General features: G+C 33.9%; 1 non-coding gene and 1 pseudogene across 1 annotated transcript; one reads left to right on the forward strand and one right to left on the reverse strand.

The window, feature by feature from the left end:
• Positions 1-454: 454 nt before the first annotated feature.
• Positions 455-5,091, reverse strand: LOC126001688 (aurora kinase A-like; annotated as a pseudogene).
• Positions 5,092-11,262: 6,171 nt separating this feature from the next.
• On the forward strand, positions 11,263-11,394 carry LOC126002720 (small nucleolar RNA SNORA51). The gene has a single exon (XR_007493386.1). It is a non-coding gene; the product is annotated as a small nucleolar RNA SNORA51 (small nucleolar RNA).
• Positions 11,395-13,403: the final 2,009 nt, after the last annotated feature.

Genomic DNA, 13,403 nt, shown 5'->3' on the forward strand with positions numbered 1-13,403 from the left:
AACACATGTTTGCATCAACATGGGTATTGTCAAAATATCTCGAATTTCAATGTCCTTTTGGCAATGGCAACTGTGATTATTTTCATCACAGATGATTTAACTAGCTAGCATATAGCTATTTTTATAGCTATATAACATATATAATTACATACATATGTATATACATATGTATGTATATACATATATAAAATATACACATATATTTTATATATTATAATATATAGTATAATATAATTGTTATGATATTAAAATATTATATATAGCTCTCTTTTGGCCTATACAAAACACTTTATTTAAACATGACGACAAAGAGGATGAATCAGATTCTTTCTGACAGCTTCGGACTTAGCCACCAATAAGTTACAAACACACAAACTTGGAAAGGTGGAAGGTCATCGCACAGCCCCTATTTGCTTGGTTTGCTACATGGCCTTCACCTTGAGAAAGCTGTGAGTTAAACACTGTCTAGCAGGGTCCTATGTGTTTTCGATTCTGACTGAGAAGGTCCAGAACACTTTGGGATGTGGCCTTCAGAAGCGACCCCAAAGCAAACAGCTCGCTGCAAATCTGGTATTAATGGTGGGAAGGTTGCAATGGTAAAGGGTGGCGTTCTTTTCTATAAATGAAACATGTTTATAATCATGTGTTTAAATAAAGATATTATAAAAATAAAGGCCAAAAAAAAAAAAGAGAAAAGTCATTGGTAGACAAGTTTTTGCTTCTATGGCTACTGGGTGGCTTGTCCGAATTGGCCATAATCCCGGGATGTTCAAGCACTTCCCTTAGCGAGCCTTTGGCTGAGAGATGCTTCAGCAGTCTTGTAATTGAGGTCTCACACCCCCTCAGGGATGAAGTCTGGGAAGGTGACTTCCACCTGGGATATTCTCAGGTACCTTTACTGCTATGTGATTACTCTCCTCAAAAGGTGGCTTTCCAATGAGGAAAGGACACGGAAGCTCCAGAGGTCCAAATTCTTATCACGCATCCGCTCTTCCATCATCTCCAGGGGCAGGTAGTCCCGGGTGCCACAGCGGCTGGTTCTCCTGGAGGATGGGGAGTGCAGACCAGCTAAAATCAGACCCCAGCAGCAGGTTCTCTGGTTCGATGTCCCTGTGAAAGTTTTGCTTCGAGTAAGGACAGTAGGAAAGGGCAGAAAGGGCATTTGATAGCTCCATGATTAAGTTACAGTTCTCTGCTCCTCCAACTTGGACGGTTTCTGGAGCTCTTTGCAGAAAACTCCTGGAGATGCATATCCAAGAATCGGTAGCGTCATGGAAATAATGATAGAGTCTCATGAGGTTGCGGTGCCGCAAATAGTACTGTATCTCCTTTTCTTCAGCAGCTGATACTCCACACTTGCCTTCTCCTGCTGAGCTTTAACAATACCTTCAGGCCAAGGATGAACTTACTCTGCTTCTCTCAGGCCAGCAAACATTGGAGAAACATTGGAGAAACATTGGCTGGCGGCCAATTTCAAAGTCATCCAGAGCCCACTGCCTCTTCATTTTTTGTTTGTTTGTTTGTTTGTTTGTTTTGTTTTGATGGCTTATTTCTTTTCAGGATTATTTCCAGGTTCTGGTGGCAAGGCCTTTTCACTGTTTGAGGTGCTTTTAGTTGATTGAGAGACACTCCGAGCTACACTAGTTGTCTGCAATGCTTGTGCTTCAGATTCTGAACCTCTCTGTGGCCTGGGACACATTTTTGGGTTTCTACAGGGAGTTGCTGGGTATAAATATTTTGGGGTTTCTACAGGGCGGTGCTTAAATAAATATATTATAAAAAATTCTCAGAGGAAAATGTGTTGCTATTTTGTAAATAATTTGTTATCAAAATACGTAAACCATTTTATTATTCTATAAAAAAGGCATTCATCATAAAAATAGAATATAGTTAGAAGACAGCATTATAACTAGAAGACATTTGATTTGATTAAAACTCTAATAGATAATCAATAAGGATACTTTCAGAGGTATACAATTAAATTCAATTGTGCTTAACTTTTATAATACAAATTATATTTGTAAATTTAAATTAACACAGTGGATCACTATAAAATACTTTAATTCAACTCTGCTTTTGGGTGATGTAAACATAGAAGAGTAAAACAATAATTATTGTTTGATTTGATTTTTTTGTTTGTTTATTTCTGTTTGGGATCCAAAACCAACTGTGCTCAGGGATTATTCCTACCTCCGTGTTGAGGATTCATTCCTCACTGTATTTTGTAGAATTTCTGCAGTTCTGGAGATACAAATAGAGTCAACAGTGTGCAAGGAAAATACATTAATCACTGTGTTATTGTTGCACCTAAAAAGAGTTTTATGATTTTTACAATGTTGAAATATTCTGTATTATATTTTATAAACTAGAAACCAAATTTATTGTCATTATTAAAATTATAACAATTATAGAAATTAAAAAAATAACACTTGTTATGTGTGACATTGTTTAAGATTCTTATGTGGGTCAATCCTAGGAAACAGATAATACTGAGCTCCATAGCAATTTTTATAACTCTAAATGATAATAGTTCAAGTTTGGAAAACAAGTGGTACTAAATTATATTATGATTTAGTTGGCGCATTTTTTAAGGATAGGGCTTGTAATATATGATAAAGATGCTTCTGTATTCTGTACAATACAGGATTGTATTTCAGTTGGAGGATCTGAGTATGTGGTGCTTCTAGGACTCGGTTGTGTCTGTGCCAAGGATAATCTGAGCCATGTAGACATGATCATGGGTCTCAAAGGCCACACCTGAATTGGCCTTGAGCAACATCTTGTGCCAGGTTTTTAAGTGGGGTTGACAGCATGCTGGGCATGAGTCTCAATCCCTGTACTACCTTTATCTCCACAAGTAGTATATTTTTTAATAAAATCTTGGTTTTAGGTATGTGCAAAAGATTTAGAGAAATTATTTACTTTAGCAAATTTTCCAAGGAATTTTACTAATATTGTATGGGAACTGCACTATGTTAAATATTGTGAATATTACTATTTCTGAATTACTGTTTATGTTTTATTGATATAAGATATTTGGTCCTAGAAAAATATTTTTAAAGGATTGCTCTTTAAGATGAGATACTTTTTTTGGTATAATTATGACATTTCTTACATTCTTCATCCATACCATAGTGGGATGAGACATCCAGTTAAATTTTGGAAAAAAAATTGCTAAATTAAGCTATATACTGCTTCCTCATTCTTATGATTACTTGTATAACATTTATGTGCAATTAAGTTTCAAACTTAGCATACTTCTGTAATTTTCTAAAAAGCCTCATATTTCATCTACTATCATTTAGTACAGAGGTCAAGACTCACAGAATTATTTGGGCTATTTCCCTTATTCAGAAAAAGAATCATTGAGTCTTTTCTTGGATATAAACCCTTTTTAAGTAAAACAAAAATAGAAAGTGTCTTCCAATTGCACCCAAGGTTACAACTAACCCCTCATTCATCTCAATTATTTGTGGGATGACTGCCAACTTTGTAAAACACAGACTTATTATAAGCAATATTTTATTTGCTCATTGACTTTAATATTCTAGACTTAGTAAAAAAGTAATGCTATATAAAAATCTCTTTGAAGAAATTAATATTTAAGTTATTTTAATAAAATTCATCTTTAAAATCCATGTACTAAATAATGACTAATATATTTAAAAATAATATTGTATCTATGGTATATTTAAGGCAATAACTTCCAAGGTTATTTTAATATAAATCATTGACAAATGCTGTCACACTATTTTACATATGAAATAATGGTTTTAGTTGATTTTATGATAAGTAATATGAAAGACAGATGAAGCAAAGATTTAAAAATTTAACTAAGGTCTCCAGTTCTGAGTGGATAATGAATTAACATCTGAGTTCTTAAATCTATGCATTTGAATTCTGGCATGAATGCAAAAAATATGGGTAAATTCCAGTACCTTACAAATTACAATAATGGTTTGATGCTTCCATGAGTAGGCTAGGGAAATAAATTATTCACTGACTGAGTTCTTTGAGAAATCCTTATAAATTAAATTCTGATTGAAGTTTTTTTCTCCTAAAATGGATCAAAATACAGCTTTAAAAATTGCAATTAGCACTTCTCCTTATGATGCTACTACATATGTCAGTTATAAAATTTGCTTTGGGAATATTCTCATATTAAGGTAGTTCAATCTCTCCTTAGAAGATCTCAATTTAAATTTATTAGAAATTTCTTGTGATGAGGTAAATCAAGGATTTGTTGATATAAAACGAATGATTTATGTATTGATTTACTTTGCATGGTGCATCCTTGTTTTTAGCAGTAGGGGATGGTTATTTAAAGAGCTAAATTGCTCTGCAGGGTGTAGATGGAGCCAAGCAATGAATGACTCCAATCAAGCCACCCACATTCTGGCAGTATGACTGTGACTATGGAATTATGGATGCTATTACCCCAAATGTGCTACTAATTGTAATCTCTATTCTGAATCTGGAAGAATTTAAATGTCTTTAGACTGGTAAAGACTTATAGCAGTATTGAATCTCTATAAATTAACTACACCAAGACATTTCTTTATTTGCTTTAAAAGAAAATCATAGCGGTTGGCATACCACATATATAAGCACACAAAAAAAGAAATAGCAGGAATTGAGATTCAGATATAGTCCTTGATATGTCTTGTAGATTTAAATCTCAAAACTATTTTAGTGAAGACAGACTATAGATAATTTTAAATTTAGAATATAGACATAAAAGCTAAACCAAATAATCTTTATTTATTATTGAAACTAAATTTTACAAAGGACTATTGTATAGAAACTATTTTCATTTCCAGGTCACACTTAGTGATATGAGTCCTAAAGCTATAGGCCTGTGTGCACATGCTACAGTTGAACTTTATGATAAATAATAATATTTGTCCCACCCACTCAGAGATCACTAACTGGGGCATGGCCTCCCAACCAGGCTACTGCAAGATAATCTTTACCCATATAAACTTCCCTAAGACATAGCTGGCAGAGGGAAAGACTTACAGTGACATAGAATAAAAACACTTGGGAATACAAATGTAACATGGTAATACAGTACGAAATTGCCACATGCATTGCGGCCAAGAAAAAAAAAAGTAAGAAAGAGATAAAGACTGGTGAAATGAATAAGAAAATAGAAACCAACATTCTACTTTCTATAAGAAACACTACCTGTAAGAAAGACAATCTATCAAGCAAATAATTTGCTTAAAAAAGCTGGGGTAGCCATACTAATATCAGATGATATGAACATCAAGCTCAAAAACATTATGAGTCAGAAAAGGCCCATCTCTTATTCTTGAAGACATATATATTCACATTGGGAAAAAATAATACTCCTAATTATATGTGCACTGACTGAAAGGGCCAACAAAACATTAAAACAAATGTTAATAAACTTGAAGAGAGATATCTATTGATAAAATACGAGTTGTATCATAGATATTTCTATACACAGCTGCAGTTTGAGACTTCAACATGACACTGAAATTTTTTGATATATGCTAAAAATCAAAAAGAAATACTGGTTTTGAAGGAAAAAATGGAAGAGATGATTAGTAGATATATAAGTATTTTATTTTTTAAAAGTAAAATATGCATTTCTTCATTGCACATGAAACATTCACCAACTAAGGTCACATTCTGAATCACAGAACATACCTCCATAAAGTCAAGAGAACATAAAATGTATCAACTATCTTCTCAGACTATGATGAACTATATAAAAAAGATAATTACAAACAGAAATGGAGAAATAACTTTAACACCTGGAAATTAAAAAATACCACTACTAAAAATCAGTGAGTCAGAATGGATGTCAAAGAGCAAATCAAAAACAAATTCCTAAAAATAAATGAAAATAAAGATAGAACTACCAGAATTTGTATGAAACAGCAAAAGCAGTGGTAAGAAAAAATTTACAGCTTTGAAAGCATTCATACACAAGTCAGACAACATAATGGGATATTATGCAGTCATCAGGAAAGATGAAGTCATGAAATTTTCCTGTACATGGATGTACATGGAATCTGTCATGCTGAGTAAAATAAGTCAGAGGGAGAGAGATGCAGAAGTCTCATTCATCTATGGGCTTTAAGAAAAATGAAAGTCATTTTTGCAACAATCCTCAGAGACAATGAGAGGAGGGCTGGACCTTCCAGCTCACTTCATGAAGCTCACCACAAAGAGTGGTGAGTGCAGTTATAGAAATAACTACACAGAGAACTACTATCATCACGTGAGTGAATGAGGAAACTGGAAAGTCTGTCTGGAGTACAGGTGGAGGTGGGGTGGGATGGAGGGATTTGGGACATAGGTGGTGGGAATGTTGCACTGGTGAAGGGGGGTGTTCTTTACATGACTGAAACCTAATCACAATCATATTTGTAATCAAGATGTTTAAATAAAGAAAAAATATAAAAAAGAAAAAATATACATGCCGATAAAAGAAAAAAAATCTTATCAAATAAATCAATGCAGAAAAAAATTTTGACATGATCAAGTATCCATTCATAATTAAAAAAAACATTTAAAATAGTACTTGAAGTATTTGCCAGAGAAATTAGGCAAAGAAAGTATATCAAGTTCTCAAGATAGGAAAGGAAGCAGTTAGGCTCTCACTGTTTGCAGATAACTTGATACTATATTTTGAAAATCCTAAAAATTCTACCAAAACTGTGTCTAGTAAATATGGATTTGTATATAAAGAGACAAGCTACAAAACTAACATTTAAAAATTCATGGCTTTTTATATACAAATAATGTATATTTGTATACAACTAATGTATATTTGAGGTACAGTTGTACCTCAGAAAATCAAATAACTTGGGGCTGGTGAGGTGGCACTAGAGGTAAGGTGTCTGCCTTGCAAGCGCCAGCCAAGGAAGGACCACAGTTCGATCCCCCGGCATACCATATGGTCCCCCCAAGCCAGGGCAATTTCTGAGTGCTTAGCCAGAAGTAATCCCTGAGCATCAAATGGGTGTAGCCCGAAAAATCAAAAAAAAAAAAAAAGACTACCCCAAAAAAGAAAATTAAATAACTTTGAGTCAATGTGACTAAAGAGATGAAAGACTTATACAAAGAAAACTATAAAAGACTGCTTTAAGAAATAAAAGAGGGCACAAAGAAATGGAAACATATACCCTATTTGTGTATCCGTGGGGTAAACATCATTAAAATGGCAATACTTCCCAAAGTATTGTCCAGATTTAATGCAATCCCTTGAAGAATAACGATGACATTTTTTCAAAGAAGTGAATTAAACACTCCAGAAATTCATTTGGAACATGAATGCCATTGCCATAAATAGCTATAGTTACACTTGGGAAAAGAAATGGGAGGCATAACTTTCTTCAACTTTAAATTGTACAATAAGGCACTAGTAATTAAAGCAGCATGGTATTGCACTATAAACTGACCCTCAGATCAATGGAATAGACGTGTGTATTCTGAGACTGACCTCCAGGTATACAAACAATTAATTTTTGATAAAGGGGCAAAAGTTTCAAGATGAAGCAAGGAAAGCCTCTTCAGCCTTTTCACCAATGGGTTTTGGAAAAACCGATTATTTACATGCAGAAAAGTAAGCTCAGACCATTTATACATCATACACAAATATCAAATAAAAATGTATGAAAGACCTTAATATCAGACCTGATATAAAAGGTCATACAGAGGAAAACATGCCAAACACTGTGACATTGAAACTAAAGGCATCTTCAAAAAGGAAATATCAGTGCCCAATTTTGTTGAAGCATAAATAAACAAATGGGACTACATTAAACTAAGAGGCTTCTGCACTTCAAAGGATATAACTAGGATACAAAGGCTATGTACAGAATGGAAGAAACTATTCACCCGATATCCATCTGATAAAGGGATAATATCTAATATATATGATACAGAACTTAACAAGAAAAGAAACATTTAATCCCATCTAAAACTGGAGAGAAGATGTGAACAGACATTTCCTTGAAGAAGAAATACATGTGCCAAAAAGCACATGAAAAAATGCTACACATAACTAATCATCAGGGAGATGCAATCAAAACAACAAGGAGATATCATTTCATAAGAGAGAGAACGGCACAGATCTCAAAGAACCAGAACTTTAGTGCTGATGTTGATGTGGGAGAAAGGGACTCTCATTCACTGCTGGTGGGAAAGTGGTCTAGTCCAACTTTTCTGGAAAACAATATCAATATTTCTTAAAAAGACATAAATTGAGCTTATGATCCAGCAATACCACTTTTAAAGATATACCCTAGGAACAGAAAAGCACAATATAAAAATGACCTGTGTGTTTTTATGTTCAATTCAGCATTATTTACAATAGCCAGAATGTAAAAGCAACCTACATGCCAGGCAAGAGATGAGTGGCTAAGGAAACCCTGGAATATCTATGCAATGGAATGCTATGCAGCCATTACAAAAAATAAAGTAATAAAGTTTGCTTATACATGAATGGATATGTATAGTATTATACTGTGCTAAATGATTCAGTGGAAAAGAGAATAATCTCACTTATCATTGGGATATTAAAAAATATTCAGAGACAATTAAAATGAAAATCAGGAGGACAATTCCATTCTAGACATCTTACCACTAAGCACGGAGAGAGCAGTTATAGTAAAGAAGGTCCAAAATAGAAAATACATTCATGACACCCCTTCCTTTGCAGTACTACAACCACAATGTCACAAAAGAAAATATATGGCGGAGTGAGAGAGAGAAAAAGAGAGAGAATAAAATGCTTGCTCCAGAGGCAGGTATGTAAGGAGAGTGTGGGTCTATTGAGAAAAGGCATTAGAGTGGTGAAAGAAAAACTATTGACACTGGTGAGAGGAAAGATTAAGGTTGTTATACATTTTATGACTGTATTTTAATCATGAACAACTTTATCTGTAAAAAAAATAGTATGAACAATCTTGTAACCATAGTGTTTAAATAAAAAAGTAAAAAATTTATCTAGGACATTCAGATAGGAGAGCCAGAAATCAAACTCTCATTGATTGAGATTACTTGATATTATTTTTACAAAATCCTAATGATTTTATAATAAAGTTCCCAAAAGCAATCTATTTAAATATTAGTATGACAATTTACTAAACTCATATGCAAAATTCCTTTGTTAAACAAATAATAAAAGAAAGATATTTTTTAAATCACAATCACAATTGTGATTCCTAAAATCAAGTACCTTGGAAGAGCAATTTAGTTAGAGTTGAAAAACTATAAAAATCAAACTACTACAAAATAAAAGTAATACAAAAAAGTAAAAATAAATAAATGTAAAAAGTAGTACAAAATACTACTTTAAGAAATCAAACAGGACTCAGGAAATGTAAACTTTTACCCTTCTCATGATTAAATCATTAACACCCATTTAATTTCAGTGAAATATCAATAATTACCAAATAATTGCACAGATTTAATACATCCTCTATTAGGAAACCAATTATGTTTTCTAAAGAAATATGTAAACAGTCTTGAAATTCATATGTTACAATAAACTTTCACATATATCTAAAACAGATGTTGGATAAAGAAGATTGGATGCATCACTTTTCTCAACTTCAAACTGTAATAGTTAACTAGAAGTAATTAAAAATCATGTTATCAGAATCAAGAATGACCATCACAGTAAAGGAATGAACTTAAATATCCTGAGATAATTCCTCAGGTATACGAACAATAAATTTTTGATTAAGGAATAATAAATACTGACAGAACACAAAAATCCTCTTTAAAATGGTATTTAAAGAATCGTTCAGCTATATGATAAAGTGACCTATTTTTAACACTGTTACAAAGATCAAGTCAAAATCGATTAAAGACCTTTATATTAAATTTGAAACCATAAGATATATATAGAAAAACATAGGATCAATTCTCGATGACATTGAACTTAAAGGCATCTTCAAGGATGAAACACCAATGACTAAGCAATTAGAAGCAACGCTAAACAAATGGGATGACATTAAATTCACAACTTTCTGCACCTCAGAGAAAATATGACCAGGATACAAAGACTGCCCATGGAATGAAAGAAACTATTCAACCAGTAGTCAACTGATAAAGACTTAATATCTAAGATACAGTAGCCATTAGGGGCTAGAGAGATAGAACATTGGTAAGGCATTTGCCTTGCAAGTGGCTGACCCAGGACCAACACTGGTTTGAATCTCGACATTCCGTTTTGTTCCCCAGGACTGCCAGGAGTGGTATCTGAGCACAGAGCCAGGAGTCACCCCTGAGTGCTGCTGGATGTGTCCCAATCCCCCCAATAATAGCCATTGGTAGATATTAACAAGAATGAACAACCAATGTTACCACAGAAGAGGAGAGATGTGACTCATTCAGTTTTGGTGAAAAAGGTTACTATATTAGTTTTTTGGGGGGAAAGACAATATGTGTATTCCTCAGAAAACAAGAAATTAAGTTCCTGTATGACTGAGAATTACCATTCCTGGGAATATTCCCTAGGTACCAAAGGACACAATGCCAAACGCCTTCTCTTTTTTCTTTACTCATTACAGCACTGTTCACTATAACCAGAGCCTGGAAACAAGGCATGTGTCCTAGAACAGATGAGTGTATAAAGAAACCATGGTACATCTACACAATGGAATATTAAGCATATGTTAAGAAAAATGAATCTTGAAATTTGCTTATACATGGATGTATATGGATATTATACCAGAGCAAATTGTTACAAGAAGAGAGATAGATATAGATTGCTTTCACTCTTTTGTGAGGTGAAAAAATAAGATAGTATGATAATAATATCCAAAGACAAAAATAATGGGGACCAAGAAGACCAAACCATGGTGGGAAGTTTGCCACAAATATTGTGTGTGTAGGGTGGTGCAGTTAGCAGAGAAGTGTCCGCTGTGGCTATAATAGTTGAAAGTTATCACTGGATAGTAATTGGGTACTGGAAGTATGTAAAGTGTTATGCCTGATGCCCCTTCAATAACAATATTTCAAACCAGTGTATAAAATGGAGAGAGATAAAGAGGAAAAGAAATGGTTAGAATAAAGATAGGCAGGGAAAATTCATGAAAGAAACTAGAAACGGTTGTGCTAGGATTTGTGCTCTTGTAAAGGGATTGGTGTTGAATATTGTATGCCTGAAACTCAATCATGGACACTTTGTAATTGTGTATGTCTATATATATATATATCATATATATGTCAATATGATATATATTAAAAAATCAAAAAAAAGAAAAGATAAGATAAGGCCTATCAATTCTTATCACAGGTGTATTCTTTACAACTGACTGTAGAGAAAGAGGAGGTGCAGTAAATGCTCCCCATATACACCTCAACCCAGGCCTTTTCCTGGTCTGTATTGTAAATTGGGGGACAAAAAATGTCAATGTGATTCAATTATAGAATTTATTAATAAAAATGTCTTTGATAGCAATATATTCTTTGATATTTACTTCTAAAAAAATAGAGATTAGGAGGCTGGAGTGATAGCATAGCTGCCAGGGCTTTTGCTCTGCACGCGGCCAACCCAGGCCAACCTGGGCAGGATCTAGGTTCAGTTCCAGGCATCTCATATGGTTCCCTGACCCTGCCAGGATCGATTTATGTGTGAAGAGCCAGGAGTAACCCCTGATCACCACCAGATGTTGCCCCCAAACCCCCCAAAAAGAATTTCGGAGTGCCTAGTGAGGCACCAATCCCTGAGCATCGACAAATGTGGCCACGCTAGTCCCCTGCTTGTGTTCCCCGCCCCCCAAAAAATCAGTAACTGTGAAAAATATTAAAATAAAGATTAGGCACTTTTTTCCTTTTAATTTTAAGGTGTCTTGGAACTATTAATTGAGCACAAAAAGGTATTGTTCAAGTTATTTTTTAGCAAAATTTTTAATAATAGCTCTTTAATAAAATATATGCCTCATATAATAAAAATGCTGGAAGCAATAGATATGTTGAGGGTAAAATTGGACTATTGTTTGGAAAATTTAGGTATAGTAAACAGACTGAACTGTTGGGAAAATATCATACATTGTCACAAAATTTTTTAAAAAATAATCCCATTTTTTTGAAAATCTGCATCAGCTCTATAGAAAAAAACCCGATATGAAATATACTTAATCTTGATATATAATGGCATCATATTTTATTTGTTTTACAAGTATCTCAAAAGAGTAAACTACTTGTATTGCATATGAAAAGAAACCAGGAGCAGAAAAAGAATGTAGTACACTATTTCAAAGAGTGTCTAAATTGAAAAAAAAATAAAAAAGAGAGAAATCCATTGAGAGGGAAAGGGAGAGAAAATAAAACAGCTACCATAAATGCAGGCATGGGGAGTTCATGAGAAAAACTGGGGCAGTTATAGGATTTTTTTCACTGGTAAAGAGATTGGTGTTGAACATTATATGACTGCCTCTTTCTTCCATCCGCTAATACAATAGGACAGTTTGACTGTTATGGCTCCCATCACTACAGGCTTTAGCACTATCTCTTTAAAATAGCTGGAATCCATTGTAACCTTCTGTTTGTTTTTGCTGGTAGTGCTACCTGTGGCCATTAACTGCCTATTCTAAATGATAACAATGGGAATAAATAAATAGTACATTAGATATTATACTTTCCTCACCTACATGTAGTGTGTCAGGTTCACTCCCAGTATTCCTGATTGCAGTGCTAGTTGTTATTCCTAAACAGAGCTGGGTAAGGCCACCTTAGGATAACTAGAGATCAATTCTTAGTAAAGGAAATTATGACAGCAAAAATAAAAAAGCAGGGGCCGGGCGGTGGCGCTAAAGGTAAGGTGCCTGCCTTGCCTGCGCTAGCCTTGGACGGAACGCGGTTCGATCCCCCGGTGTCCCATATGGTCCCCCAAGCCAGGAGCAACTTCTGAGCACATAGCCAGGAGTAACCCCTGAGCGTTACCGGGTGTGGCCCAAAAACCAAAAAATAAATAAATAAATAAATAAAAAAGCAATAAAAAATGATTATTTCCAAATCTACATTAAAATTTGATCATAACACAATATGCCATAAGGCCATAAAGCTATATAAAGTAAGCATTAAATACATGTTAAAATATAATTATCTCTAGAATAATTATTTGTTTTCAAAATGTGCTTCCATATGAAACAATAAATGCCCTAATAGTGAAAGCAATACTTGGGAAAATAATGTGGGAGCCATCATTTTTCCCAACTTCAAGCAATAGTAATTAAAACAGCATAATTCTAGTATAAATACAGACCACTATTACTGACTGTATCAGTGGACTAGAGTTGAATATCCTGAAACAGACCCTTAGGTATATGATCAGATAATATTTAATAAAGGAGCAAAAATATGAGGGGAACAAAGAAAGCCTCTTGAACAAGTAGTGCTGGTAAAACTAATAA

This window comes from Suncus etruscus, chromosome 2 (assembly GCF_024139225.1).
Source record: "Suncus etruscus isolate mSunEtr1 chromosome 2, mSunEtr1.pri.cur, whole genome shotgun sequence".
In the NCBI taxonomy this organism is placed as follows: Eukaryota; Metazoa; Chordata; class Mammalia; order Eulipotyphla; family Soricidae; genus Suncus; species Suncus etruscus.